Below are 12,506 nucleotides of genomic sequence, written 5' to 3'. Positions count from 1 at the left end.
CATGTCTTTTGGGGAGTTTCCACACACGCACCAGTGATCCATTTCTCCCGAGGAGGCCTTCCTCTCCCACCAGCCAGCCTCCTGTTCCTCCAGGGCCTGCTGCCCGCTCTCCTCCCAGGGCTGGAGCCTGCTTTCCAACGGTAAGTGCTGTGGAGAGGGGCTCAGAAGAGCCAGGAGGAGGCCTGCACTTTTATTTTTTATTTTATTTTATTTTTAAAATTGTTTTAGCTATTGTAGTTCCTTTGCCTTTCCACATACATTTTATTTATTATTATTTTTAAAATTTATTTATTTTCGGCTGCGTTGGGTCTTCGTTGCTGCACGCAGGCTTTCTCTAGTTGCGGCGAGCGGGGTCTACTCTTCGTTGCGGTGCACGGGCTTCTCATTGCAGTGGTTTCTTTTGTTGCAGAGCACGGGCTCTAGGTGCATGGGCTTCAGTAGTTGTGGCAAGTGGGCTTCAGTAGTTGTGGCTCGTGGGCTCTAGAGCGCAGGCTCAGTAGCTGTGGTGCGCGGGCTTAGTTGCTCCGCGGCATGTGGGATCTTCCCAGACCTGGGCATGAACCCGCGTCCCCTGCATCGGCAGGCGGACTCTCAACCACTGCGCCACCAGGGAAGCCCTTAACCATTTTTAAGTGTACATCTCGATGACTTTAAGTATACAGGCATCCCTCAGTTTATTGAATTTTGCTTTTTTAAGCTTCTTGGATGTGGCACTTTTTACCAGTTGAAGGTCTTTGGCAGCCCTGCATGGTCAGATGACGATTCTCATTGTGGTTTTGATTTGCATTTCTCTAGATGAATGACGTTGAGCATCTTTTCATGTACTTATTGGCTATGTGCATATCTTTTTAAAAATTTTTTTAGCAGTTGAGTGATTTTTATTATAGTCACTTAAACGTTAGTTTGTATAGTTAGGAAGAACAGTGTTCTCACAGATCAAGAATAACTGAAGCAGTAGTAATTGATTGCTGTAATGACTTCATTCTGATTTTGTCAACTACAGCTGACCCTTGAACAACAAAGATTTGAACGGAGTGCGTCCACTTATAGGCAGATTTTTTTTTTTTTTTTTTTTTGCGGTACGCGGGCCTCTCACTGTTGTGGCCTCTCCCGTTGCGGAGCACAGGCTCAGGACGTGCAGGCTCAGCGGCCATGGCTCACGGGCCCAGCCGCTCCGCAGCATGTGGGATCTTCCCGGACCGGGGCACGAACCCGTGTCCCCTGCATCGGCAGGCGGACTCTCAACCACTGCGCCACCAGGGAAGCCCAGCAGATTTTTTTCAATAACTACATACTATAGCACTATTGTATATATTTTTTGGAGAAATGTCTATTCAAGTCCTTTGCCCACTTTTTCATTGGGTTATCTTTTTGTTGTTGAGTTGTAAGCGTTCTTTCCATATTCTGGATATTAAACCCTCATCAGATATGATTTACAAATATTTTCTTCTATGGGTTATCTTTTCACTCTCTCGATAGTATCTTTTTTTTTTTTTTTTTTTTTTTTTGGCGGTACGCGGGCCTCTCACTGCTGTGGCCTCTCCCGTTGCGGAGCACAGGCTCTGGACGCGCAGGCTCAGCAGCCATGGCTCATGGGCCTAGCCGCTCCGCGGCATGTGGGATCTTCCCAGACCAGGGCACGAACCCGTGTCCCCTGCATCGGCAGGCGGACTGTCAACCACTGGGCCACCAGGGAAGCCCTCGATGGTATCTTTTGATGCACAAAAGTTTTTGTTGGTTTTTTTTTAACATCTTTATTGGAGGATAATTGCTTTACAATGGTGTGTTAGTTTCTGCTTTATAACAAAGTGAATCAGCTATACATATATCCCCATATCTCCTCTCTCTTGCGTCTCCCTGCCACCCTCCCTATCCCACCCCTCTAGGTGGTCACAAAGCACCGAGCTGATCTCCCTGTGCTATGCGGCTGCTTCCCACTAGCTATCCATTTTATATTTGGTAGTGTATATATGTCCATGACACTCTCTCACTTCGTTCCAACTTCCCCTTCCCCCTCCCCGTGTCCTCAAGTCCATTCTCTACGTCTGCGACTTTATTCCTGTCTTGCCCCTAGGTTCATCAGAACCAATTTTTTTTAGATTCCATATATATGTGTTAGCATATGTTATTTTTCTCTTTCTGACTTACTTCACTCTGTATGACAGATTCTAGGTCCACCCACCTCACTACAAATAACTCATTTTCGTTCCTTTATATGGCTGAGTAATATTCCATTGTATATATGTGCCACATCTTCTTTATCCATTCATCTATAGATGGACACTTAGGTTGCTTCCATGTCCTGGCTATTGTAAATAGAGCTGCAATGAACATTGTGGCACATGTCTCTTTTTGAATTACGGTTTTCTCAGGGTATATCCCAGTAGTGGGATTTCTGGGTCACATGGTAGTTCTATTTTTAGTTTTCTAAGGAACCTCCATACTGTTCTCCATAGTGGCTGTACCAATCTACATTCCCACCAGCAGTGCAAGAGGGTTCCCTTTTCTCCACACCCTCTCCAGCATTTATTGTTTGTAGATTTTTTGATGATGGCCATTCTGATACCTCACTGTAGGTTTGATTTGCATTTCTCTAATGATTAGTGATGTTGAGCATCCTTTCATGCGTTTGTTGGCAGTCTGTATGTCTTCCTTGGAGAAATGTCTATTTAGGTCTTCTGCCCATTTTTGGATTGGGTTGTTTTTGTTTTTGATAGTGAGCTGCATGAGCTGCTTGTAAATTTTGGAGATTAATCCTTTGTCTGTTGCTTCATTTGCACATATTTTCTCCCATTCTGAGGGTTGTCTTTTCATCTTGTTTATGGTTTCCTTTGCTGTACAAAAGCTTTTAAGTTTCATTCGGTCCCATTTGTTTATTTTTGTTTTTATTTCCATTCCTCTAGGAGGTGGGTCCAAAAGGATCTTGCTGTGATGTATGTCATAGAGTGTTCTGCCTATGTTTTCCTCTAAGAGTTTTATAGTGTCTGGCCTTACATTTAGGTCTTTAATCCACTTTGAGCTTATTTTTGTGTATGCTGTTAGGGAGTGTTCTAATTTCATTCTTTTACATGTAGCTGTCCAGTTTTCCCAGTACCATTTATTGAAGAGGCTGTCTTTTCTCCATTGTATATTCTTGCCTCCTTTATCAAAAATAAGGTGACCATATGTGATGCACAAAAGTTTTTAATTTTAATGAAGTCCAATTTATCTATTTTTTGTTTTGTTGCCTGTGCTTTTGGTGTCACTGCCAAATCCAAGAGATCATTGCCAAATCCAACTCAGGCAGATTTTCTCTTGTGTTTTCTTCTAAGACTTTTATAGTTTTTCCTCTTAAATTCAGGTCTTTGATCCATTTTGAGTTAATTTTTGTAGATAGTGTAAGATAAATGGCCAACTTCAGCCTTTCACATGTGGATATTCAGTTTTCCCAGCACCTTTTATTGGAGAGACTTCTTTCCCAACGAAGGGTCTCAGCATCCTTGCTGAGCATCAATTGACCATAGATGTGACTGTTTAGCTCTGGGTTCTCTCTGTTCCCTTGATCTGTGTGTCTAGCCTTATACCAGTACCACCTATTTGATTACTGTCGCTTTGTAGTAAGTTTTGAAATCGGAAAGTGTGAGTCCTCCAAATTCGTTCTTCTTTTTCAAGATTGTTTCGGCCATTCTGGGTCCCTTAAAATGAAATATGAATTTTAGGATGGATTTTTCCATTTCTGCAGAAGCACCATTGACGTTTCGGTAGAGATTGCATTGAATCTGTACATTTCTTTGGGTAGTGTTGACATCTTAACAATACCGTCTTCCAATCCAGTCACACGACATGTCCTTCCATTTACGTAGATCTCCTTTCATTTCTTTCAGGAATATTTTGCAGTTTTCAGTGTACAAGACTTACACTTCCTTCACTGAATTTATTCCTAAGTATTTTATTCTTTCTTTATGTGATTATAAATTCATAATTGTTCTCTTCATTTCATTTTCGGATTGATCATTTCAGCATACAGAAATACAACTGATGTCTGAATGATGATTTTATATCCTACAACTTTGCTGAATTCAGTTATAGCTCGAATAGGTTTATTGTAGACCCTTCTAGGATTTTCTAGGTATAAGATCATGTCCTCTGCGAACAGAGAGAATTTCACTTCTTCTTTTCCAATTGGGATTCCTTTTACTTTTTGTGCTTTTGCCTAACTGCTCTGGCTAGAATTTCCAGTACAACGTTGAGTAGAAATGGCAAAAGCGGCATCCTTGCCTCGTTTCTGCAGAACCTGAGCCTTAAACCTATGCCAGACTCTCTCTTCTAGTTCAACCTGATTCTTGGTTCAGGCAGGAGATTAAAGTGTGTGCTTCTAATGCTAAAGGAACAGGTGGAAAGGGAAGAAGCCAGTCCATTAACCAGCTGTGTAGGCTTGTGGTATTTTTGTCCCACCCAAATGCCCTAATGGAGGGGTGAGAGGCAGCACTGGTCTCAGCTGTGGAATGAAGTCGGATTTTGGACAAGTGCCCCAAAGCCTTTGCCCTTGAAGGCTGAGTCACTGATGGAGGACAGCCTGGCCGCCTGATGGGCCCAGGGGAGCTGTGACGGTGCAGTGGCACTGTGAGCCCCTGCTCTTCCAGGGGTGTGTCTTGGAGGAAACCCTTGACCACATTAATATAATATATTGAACAACCCACAAGAAAATGAAGTTTAAAGGGTGGAATAAAATAAATAGTATTTTTAAAGGATTTGCACTTTATTTTCTTTTTAACATACAAAAACATTTCAGCCCTCACATTTAAATAGGACTTATAATATTTAATAAGATAGCTATAATAATATACTTTATTTTCTTAAGTCTTGGTTTAATGCTTTCATAGAGCTAGACCCCCAAATTCAGTTCAATACTTGGCCCTAATGTCCATGACAACTGGAAAAGACACTCATCAGGGGCTTCCCTGGTGACACAGTGGTTGAGAGTCCGCCTGCCGATGCAGGGGACGCGGGTTCGTGCCCCGGTCCGGGAAGATCCCACATGCCGCGGGGCGGCTGGGCCTGTGAGCCATGGCCGCTGAGCCTGCGCGTCCGGAGACTGTGCTCCGCAACGGGAGAGGCCACAACAGTGAGAGGCCCGCGTACCGCCCCCCCAAAAAAAACCAAACAAGACATCAGGACACATACTAGGTCTGAAAGGAAGAAGAGCCCCCTTGCCATGCCCAGAAAATCATGCCACTATTTTTTTTTCAGTTCCATCTACCAATTACACAAAAGTTCTTGGTTGTTAACCTCAGCTTGTTAACTTTCTTTTTTTTAAACTCTGCATTATGCAGAATTGTGAATATATCCAAGAGTAGACACAGTAGTATAGTAAACCTCCATCGAACCTAATACCCAGCTCCATCCGTCCTCAACCAAGCCTGCCCCATCCACTCCCTGGCTCCCATGTTATTTTGTTTAAAAGCCAAACATTGTATCATTTCATCCACAAATAATTCTATATGTAGCTCTCAAAAATGTTTTAAGAAAACACACCACCACCAATATCACACTTAAAATAATAACTCCTTAATATTATCCAATATCCAGTCTGTTCAAATTCCTTGTCGTCTCACAAATATCATAATTGCATAAGATGATGATTATTATTAATAAGGATACAAATAAGGTCACAAGGTGGTTGATTGATATGGTGGTGGGTTTACTTTTTTGTGTGTGGTAAAATACATGTAACTGATTGATACGGTTTTAAGTGACTTTTAGTCTATAGGTTTCCCGTTCATATTCCCTCCCTCCCTCTTCCCCTCTGTCCCCTCCTGTGTTAGTCGGCTCAGGCTGCCATAACAGAATACCACACATCGAATGGCTTAAACCACAGAAATGTATTTTCTGACCGTTCTGGAAGTTGGAAGTCCAAGATCAAGGGCCAGCACGGTTGGTTTCAGGTGAGGCCTCTCTTCCTGGCTGTCAGACAGCCCCTCCTCACTATCAGATTAGGGCCCTAACCTATGACTTCATTTAACCTTAATCACCTCTTTTAAAAAGCCCCGTATCCAAATATAGTCACATTAGGGGTTAGGGCTTCTGCATATGAATTGCCGGGGGACAAAATTCAGTTGGTAACACCCCCCCCACCGCCCGCCTTCGCAATCTGTTAGAGAAATGTGATCATTTGTCCTGGAGAGTTTCCCACACTTTGGATTATGCTGACATCACCCCCTTGAAACTTTAGTGTGTTCCTTTGTCCTCTACCACTCCTATAACTTGAGGGCTGCATCTAGAGGCGTCGATGAGATTCAGGTTCAGGATCTTAGTTCCCTGACAGGGGCTTGAACCCATGCCCCCTGCTGTGGAAGCACGGAGTCTTAACAACTGGACCACTAGGGAAGTCCTGAGATTCAGGTTTGGTTTTTCTGCTTGTGAAACTATTTACTAGGAGATGTAGTTTTATTGCGTCAAGAGACACATGATGTCTGCTTTGTCTTTCTTTTTGTGAGATTAGCAGATGTTGATGTTGAATACCTAGTTTTGACTAATAAGGTTCATCTTCCATGATGTCAACTAGCTGTCCTGACAAACTAAAAAGATGTCACATTCCTATGTTATTAATAGATGGATTGAAAATCCCCTTAAATTGTTTGGAAGATTTTTAAACAAATTAGGAAATTCCATTTTCGAGTTCTTTAAGCTTGCAGATAAAAGAGCTTTTATATGTGACCAAATCATATAATAAAAGAAACATTCCCAAACATCCATTTTTCACCATGCCCTCTGAATAGCAAAAATTTCTGTCAGAACAGTTTTTGTACCATTCTGTGCTAAAATGGCCCATTAAATTTCAGACAGCATATTTGTTTGTCTATATGTTTATTGTGAAGTTTCTATTGAATAGCACACTCCTGACATCTACATGTCATCATTGAAAAGACCAGTAAACTTGAAACACACAATTTTTTGTAAAAGAAAAATGCAAAACTCATGTTGAAGTGAGAGAGTCCTTGTAGAGCCTTTACCTTGAGATGACCGATGAGCTTTTCTGTGGTACAAAAATTGCTATGGTCACTCCCCTCCTCTTTGAAAAGTATTGAAAGAGTCTAGGGCTTCCCTGGTGGCGCAGTGGTTGAGAGTCTGCCTGCCGATGCAGGGGACACGGGTTCGTGCCCCGGTCCGGGAAGATCCCACGTGCCACGGAGCGGCTGGGCCCGTGAGCCATGGCCGCTGAGCCTGCGCGTCCGGAGCCTGTGCTCCGCAACGGGAGAGGCCAGAACAGTGAGAGGCCCGCGTACCGCAAAAGAAAAAAAAAAAAGAAAGAAAGAGTCTACTATTTCAAGTGTAATTTGTGCCCTCCTGGCTTCATTTCTTTACCAGGAATGAGACATTGAGTGACTTGCATGTTGCTGCCACCTCCGTAACCACACCCCAGGATCCTTGCTTTATTCTAGTCCGAAGCAGCTGCTCCGTCAATAATTATACTTTTCCTGTGAAGCGTAGTTTTTATTAAATGAGTCACTTGCTGCTGAGGCTATATCTCCTCTAGTTCATCTCTGTTTGGGGGACTCACAAAAATTAAGTACTGCTTTGATCTTTCATTATAGAAGCAGAATCTAGCAAATGTCACCTGCAGAGACACCCTAAAAACATCTGTAAAATCCATCTGACTGTATGGTACCCTGCATATTTCGCCCCGATAGGTGTTCCCTCAGCCGTGCTTTCTGCCATCTTCCTTCCAATAATCTTTGCTGGAGAAATACATCTTAGTTCTTTGCCAGATTGTTTTTTATTTTTGTTACAGTTTTCACTGCAGACATTTTTACCACAGCAGGAAGAACAAATGATTTCCAATGATTCTGAAATGTCTGCTTTGGCTATTAAGAAACCTCAACAAAGGCTTCAAAACACTTATTAAGTTTAAAGAAATTTTGGAAGTTACTGGATTGAGTATGACACAACTTTAAACATCACTGGAAAAACTTGAGGTCTGTCTGAACGTTTGACTTTTACATGTGAGGTTCTTCATTTAAAGAGACTTGCTATCAGGAATTCCCTGGCAGTCCAGTGGTTAGGACTCTGCACTCTCACTGTCAGGGCCAGGGTTTGATCCCTGGTCAGGGAACTAAGATCCTGCAAACCATGCAGCATGGCCAAAAAAAAACCCCAAAATAACAAAGAGACTGACTATCGATCCACATTTCAAAAGTCTTCTGGATTAATTCCAACCCTGGAACTAGCAGAAGGGTCTGCTCTGACATATTTTTATTGTATCTCCTGCTTTTTTTTTTTTGGCTGCGTTGGGTCTTCGTTGCTGCACATGGGCTTTCTCTAGTTGTGGTGAGCGGGGGCTACTGTTCATTGCGGTGCACGGGCTTCTCATTGCGGTGGCTTCTCTTGTTGCAGACCATGGGCTCTAGGTTCACAGGCTTCAGTAGTTGTGGCACGCAGGCTCAGTAGTTGTGGAGCACGGGCTTAGATGCTCCGCAGCATGTGGGATCTTTCCGGACCAGGGCTTGAACCCGTGTCCCCTGCATTGGCAGGCGGATTCTTAACCACTGTGCCACCATGGAAGCCCCTGTATTTCCTGCTTGTACCATCAGTACTATCCTCACCTATTCGTTTCTTTTTCCTAGATGGCATACAGTAAATTATACATACTTAAAGAATACAATTTGATGAGTTTTGACATAGGTAGACACCCATGAACCCGCTGCCACACTGATATAATATTTCCACCTCCCTCACAAGTTTCCTTGTGTCCCTCTGCAATCCATCCTTCCCTCCTCCCCACCTCACCCCCAGGCAACCACTCATTTGTCACTATAGATCAGTTTGCACTTTCTAGAATTTTATATAAATTGTATTACACCATATGGGCTCTTTGTCTTACTTCTTTCATTCAGCCTACTTAGAGATTCAGAACCACTGAGTGTATCTATGTTTCCTTGACTTGTGGCCCCTTCCTCCAACCTCTGCTCCCGTTGTGACACCTCTCCAACCCTGGCCCTCCTGCCTCCCTCCTCTAAGGACCCTTGTGATTACATTTGGGCTCACCTGATCATCCAGGATCATCTCTGTATCTCAAGATTCTTAATTTAATCATATCTGCAAAGTCTCTTTTATCATGTAAGGTAACATATTCATAAGTTCTGGGGATCAGGACATAGACATCTTTAGGGGCCATTCTGTCCCAGCTGCTATGGACATTTGTGTACAAGTATTTGTGTAAACATATGCTTGCATTTATCTGTGAATAGAATAGTTGGGCCGTAGATAAGTGTATGTTTAACATTTTAAGAAACTGCGAAGGCTTCCCTGGTGGCGCAGTGGTTAAGAATCTGCCTGCCAATGCAGGGGACACGGGTTCAAGCCCTGGTCCAGGAAGATCCCACATGCCGTGGAGCAACTAAGCTTGCGAGCCACAACTACTGAAGCCCGCACGCCTAGAGCCTGGGCTCTGCAACAAGAGAAGCCACCGCAATGAGAAGCCCACGCACCGCAATGAAGAGCAGCCCCCGCTCACCGCAACTAGAGAAAGGCCATGCGCAGCAAAAAACACCCAACTCTGCCATAAATAAATAAACAAACATTAAAAAAAAAAAAAAAGAAAGAAACTGCGAGACTGGTTTCTAAAGTGGTTGTACCACTTCACATTCCCACCAGGGTGAGAGTTCATGTGCTCCACATCCTTGGAATGGTCAACTTCTTTTTTTTTTTTTTTTTTTTTTTTTGCGGTATGCGAGCCTCTCGCTGTTGCGGCCTCTCCCGCTGCGGAGCACAGGCTCCGGACGCGCAGGTTCAACGGCCGTGGCTCACGGGCCCAGCCGCTCCGCGGCATGGGGGATCTTCCCAGACCAGGGCACGAACCCGCGTCCCTTGCATTGGCAGGCGGACTCTCAACCACTGCGCCACCAGGGAAGCCCGGTCAGCTTCTTTTGTTTTGTTTTGTTGTATAATTCTAGCCATTTTAGTAAGCGTGAAGTAGTAATTCACAGGGGTTTAATTTGCATTTCCCTAGTGACTAATAGTGTTCAGCATCTTGTCATGGGCTTATTTGCCATCCATATATCTTCTCTGATGAATTGTCTATCAAAATCTTTTGTCATTTAAAAAACTGAATTGTCTTATTACCTAATTGTATCCTTTATATATATTTAGATATGAGTTCTTTGTTGGATGTATGTTTTGAAAATATTCTCTCCCAGTCTGTGCTTTTTCATTGGAAAAAATTCAATTTATTCATAATTTTAAAAAAACAAAAACAATTCTCAGTAAACTAGGAATAGAAGGGAACTTCCTCAACCTGAATAAAGAGCATCTATAAATACCTTTCAGCTAACATCATACTTAATGTTGAAACATTGAACGTTTTCCCCTAAAATCAAAAACAAGGCAAGGGGGGGCTTCCCTGGTGGCACAGTGGTTAAGAATCCACCTGCCAATGCAGGGGACACGGGTTCGAGTCCTGGTTTGGGAAGATCCCACATGCCGTGGAACAACTAATCCCGTGCACCACAACTACTAAGCCTGCGCTCTAGAGCCTGCGAGCCACAACTACTGAAGTCTGCGAGCCACAACTACTGAAGCCCATGAGCCACAACTCCTGAAGCCCACGTGCCTAGAGCCCACGCTCCACAACAAAAGAAGCCACCGCAATGAGAAGCCCACACACCGCGACGAAGACTAGCCCTCGCTCGCCACAACTAGAGAAAGCCCATGCCCAGAAACAAAGACCCAACACAGCCATAAATAAATAAATAAATAACAAGGCAAGGATATCTGCTCTCACCAATGCAATAATGCAAACCAATAAAAGTCCTGCATATTGGAAAGGAAAAAATAAAACTGTCTCTCTTGGCGGACTGCACGATTGTCTACATAGAAAATCCCAAAGATATACGAGGAAGGTACTAGAACTGATAAGTGTGCTTAGCAAGGTCACAAAATAGGGTCCGGGACTTCCCTGGTGGCACAGCGGTTTAGAATCCACCTGCCAATGCAGGGGACATGCGTTCGATCCCTGGTCTGGGAAGATCCCACACGCCACGGAGCAACTGAGCCTGTGTACCACAGCTACTTAGCCCGCGCTCTAGAGCCCGCGAGCCACAACTACTGAAGCCCGTGCACCTAGAGCCCATGCTCTTCAACGAAAGAAGCCACCACAATGAGAAGCCCACACACTGCAATGAAGAGTAGCCCCCGCTTGCTATAACTAGAGAAAGCCCGCGTGCGGCAATGAAGACCCAACGCAGCCAAAAAATTAAAAAATAAAAAATATAAGGTCAGTATATAAGAGTCAATTGCATTTCTGTATACTGCTCTTATCAGTTATCTCTCGCTACATAATTACTCCAAAATTCCGCTTCCTAAAATAGTAAACTTTCATTATCTCACACAGTTTCTATGGGTCAGGAATTGGGAAGTAGCTGAAATGGGGATCAGGTGCTCTCAAGAGGCTGCCGTCGGGATGTTGGCTGGGCTGCAAACATCTGACAGTTTGGGACTGAAGGATATGATTCCGTGGAGCTGGCAAGTTGGTGCTGGCTGTTGGCAGGAGGCCTCAGTTCCCTGCCACATGGACCACTCCCTAAGGCTGCTTGAGCATCCTCACAACCAAGAGACAGCAAGGCAGAAGCTGAAACGGTTTCTGTTTTATGATCTAACCTCGAAACCACAATCTGTCATTCCTATATTATCCTATTGGTTGCATAGATCGGTCCTACTTAGCATGTAAGGGAATTGCACAAGGGAATGGCCACGGGGGGCGAGAATCACTGAGGGCCATCATAGAGGCTTGTTCCTATGCTAGAACTGAGCAACTGGACACTGGCATTTTAAAAAGTACTGTGACCTAGAATAGTCAAATTCATAGAGTCAAAGTACATTGGTAGATGTCAGGGGCCAACATTGGTAGATGTCAGGGGTAGTGGGGGAGGAATGGTTAGTTAGTGTTTAATGGGGACAGAGTTTCAGTTTAGGAGGGTGGAAAAGTCGGGAGATAGATGATGGAGAGAGTTGCACAACAATGTGAATGTACTTAGTGCCACTGAACTGTACAGTTAAATAGGGTTAAAATAGTATGTTTTATATTATGACTTTTACCACAATAAAAAAAGTGTTTTTAATGTAATAACCTATATGGGAAAAGAATCTAAAAAAGAGTGGATATGTATGTATGTATAACTGATACACTTTGCTGTACAGCAGAAACTAATGCAACACTATATATCAACTATAATAAAAAAAATTTTTAAAGGAAATAAAAATAAAAAGTACTGTGTAGGGGAGTTCCCTGGTGGTCCAGTGGTTAGGACTCTGTGCTCTCACTGCCGAGGGCCTGGGTTCGATCCCTGGTTGGGGAACTAACAGCCCACAAGCCACACGGCATGGCCAAATAAATAAATAAATAAAAATTAGAAAGTACTGTGTACAACAGCACCAAACACATGCAGTACTTTTGTGTAAACTAACAAAATAAACATACTAATACCCAGTGGAGATTTGCTGCTCATCGGCTATACTCATGCAAAAGGTGC

The 12,506-nt window shown here is 43.4% G+C and overlaps 1 protein-coding gene across 2 annotated transcripts in view; it reads left to right on the top strand.

The window, feature by feature from the left end:
• PLPP7 (phospholipid phosphatase 7 (inactive)) overlaps positions 1–12,506 on the top strand; it is a 94,982-nt gene that overhangs the window by 36,205 nt on the left and 46,271 nt on the right. The window lies entirely within an intron of this gene.

The sequence above is a fragment of the Pseudorca crassidens genome, chromosome 7 (genome assembly GCF_039906515.1).
Source record: "Pseudorca crassidens isolate mPseCra1 chromosome 7, mPseCra1.hap1, whole genome shotgun sequence".
Taxonomy (NCBI): Eukaryota; Metazoa; Chordata; class Mammalia; order Artiodactyla; family Delphinidae; genus Pseudorca; species Pseudorca crassidens.
The sequence above is the reverse complement of the archived record's forward strand: the minus strand, read 5'-3'. Positions and strand labels throughout refer to the sequence as shown.